This window comes from Homalodisca vitripennis, chromosome 6 (genome assembly GCF_021130785.1).
Source record: "Homalodisca vitripennis isolate AUS2020 chromosome 6, UT_GWSS_2.1, whole genome shotgun sequence".
Taxonomy (NCBI): Eukaryota; Metazoa; Arthropoda; class Insecta; order Hemiptera; family Cicadellidae; genus Homalodisca; species Homalodisca vitripennis.
In genome coordinates this window covers 118,489,629-118,492,188 of record NC_060212.1, presented here as the reverse complement: position 1 = coordinate 118,492,188, position 2,560 = coordinate 118,489,629, and positions in this window count along the sequence as shown.

The window sequence follows — 2,560 nt, the reverse complement described above, 5'->3', positions numbered from 1 at the left end:
ACAACAAACAGTGATATTTCATAATTACGAATTGCTGCTCCTCTCAGAGTTGAAAAAGTTCATGGTACAAAGAAGTAGGTTATGTGCTGTTTCCAATTGATACATAATAACAACTACAAATGGGCCAAGGGATCTGAGCAGCCGAAACAGTATTAGTGATTCACGAAACATTGACCTCACCTACGCTCTGTCATTCTGTGATTGATTTAATAGAACTGAACTATCAAAACACGTTTTATTTGAATATAACCATGAGATAACTGAATAAATATTCCAGTTCTTGCCGCTTGGGTCATGAGAAATACTGAGGGAAAACATGCCATGTAGGGAAAGCACGATGTTCTTGGAAGACGCCCTTCTCCCCCACCAGCCCTTCAGGCATCCGGCTGACCTGCGCACGCAGATCCCTTGTCTCATCTGTACCTCACCTGTTTTGAAAGAGCCATTCTTTTGAGTTCAGGTCTTCTTGATGGAATAGTTAAGTATGTACTATTCAAACGATTCAAATAAGTGCCTTTTTGTTATGGGACAAGATAGACACCTCTAGTTTTCACCATTTGTCTTCTTATAACAAAACCTTTCTAATGAGGTATCGCATGATAGCGTGTGCCATATGAAATTTTGGGGTTACCCCTCATATCTCCCATTTTGGTAAAGGGACAAAATCCCAAAGGTCATTAAAAAGCACATTTTGTTTAGTTGTTATAGTGTGCTGACATTTGGTATTTGTAGAGAATGCCGTTCCAGGGATATACAGGTGTTTCCACAATTTTTCCCAACCCTGTATATATATATATATATTATATATATATATATATTTATTTGAGTAAATAGTTGATGTATAACTAGAACATTAAACTATGTTCTTGTTGATTGATTTTGCTCCCAAATAAATTAAATTTGCACTCATATGCACATGACAGGTGCATTTTAATACTGCAAACATTTTAGTCAAACGGCAGAGTCCTGTACCTAGCTTTGCCTTTTGATTTATTGGCATGGAAGTGATTATTGATAAGTTGAGGCATTATAATTTATTATTATCATTAACACAGATATTTTATAGTTGGATGGTTGGGCCAACTGTCAATAGGGATGCAGTCCTGTGAGAATGCTGCAATGCTATATCAATATTACTTTAGTAACCTAACAATTGAGGAGTTAAACAGTTTAAATAAAAAGTATTAGTCTACATATCCTTTATCCTTCTACATATATAACATAACACTTAAACAACAAAATATTTAAACCACACACCACATAAATAAAGAACATACAAAATTAGGTACAATTAGAGTATTATAACATAAAACTACTCTTAACATATCTATATAAAGCGAATAATTGGGTAGGCCTATATCATAAGAGATCTTAAAGCAAAATGATAAAACACAAAAATAATACTTTCAATGAAGGTATTGAAGAAAACACAACTGGCCCTAACAACAACATGTAATAAAAAATAAGAAAACAACTAATGTTTTTTTTACAAAAACTTATAACAAAAACTTTAAATTGTAATATTTGATATTAGTGACTAGTTGCATATCTGTGAAGATATCCTCTTATAGAGTAAGCAAAGTCTTTTTAAGGTATACATTAAATGCAGAAATAGAGATTAAACTTGCACATTACATAAAGATATTACTATCTACTTAGAAAAATAACTAATAAATTAGTAAAATATTAATGTGAAAATAAAAAATGTTTAAATACGAGGGGTATTAGAAAAATAAGGTTCCCTATGCCGCCGAGACAGAATGCGATATGTTGAGAGAAATCTGGCAACACTTTCTTACTCATCAACTCTCCCTCTCTCTATCCATGCCACTCGCGCCTCGCTACGCCCATCAGTGCCGGCCTAGCTGCCTTCGAAGATGGAGCTCCCTGTCATTGTTACCGCCAGATGCGAAATTCGTGCTGTGATACGTTTTTTAAATGCAAAACAGATTTCATCTATTGAAATTCATCGTCAGTTAATCAAAGTTTATGGGGAAAACTGCATATCTGTTTAACACGTTCGGAAATGGTGTAGAGAATTCAGTGAAGGCCGCATGGAAATTCACAATGAAAACCGAAGTGGACGGCCTTCAGTTTCAGATGGAGTTATTGAAAAAGTTTAGACAATACTGCTTGAAAATCGGAGAATCACCATTCACAGGAACAACAGTAAACTCTGACAGATAATGCGACACATTAAAAAAAAACTGAGACGCGCGATCCAGAACCGCCGGAGAGGAAGATTGTCCAATGGCGTGAGGCTTCTCCATGACAACGCTCGACCTCATGTCTCACGTCAAACTCAAGAACTGCTGACAAATTTTGGCTGGAGTATTGTGCCCCATCCCCCCTACAGCCCAGACCTAGCCCCAAGTGATTATCACTTATTCCAAAAATCAAAGGAACACTTGGGTGGCCAACGCTTCAGTACCGATGATGAAGTCAAGGAAGAGGTAACATACTCAAAGGATTGGCGGCAGAATTCTACACACGGGGATAGAAAAGTTGGAGCATCGTCTACAAAAGTGTTTGGACAGAAACGGTGATTATGTGGAAAAAT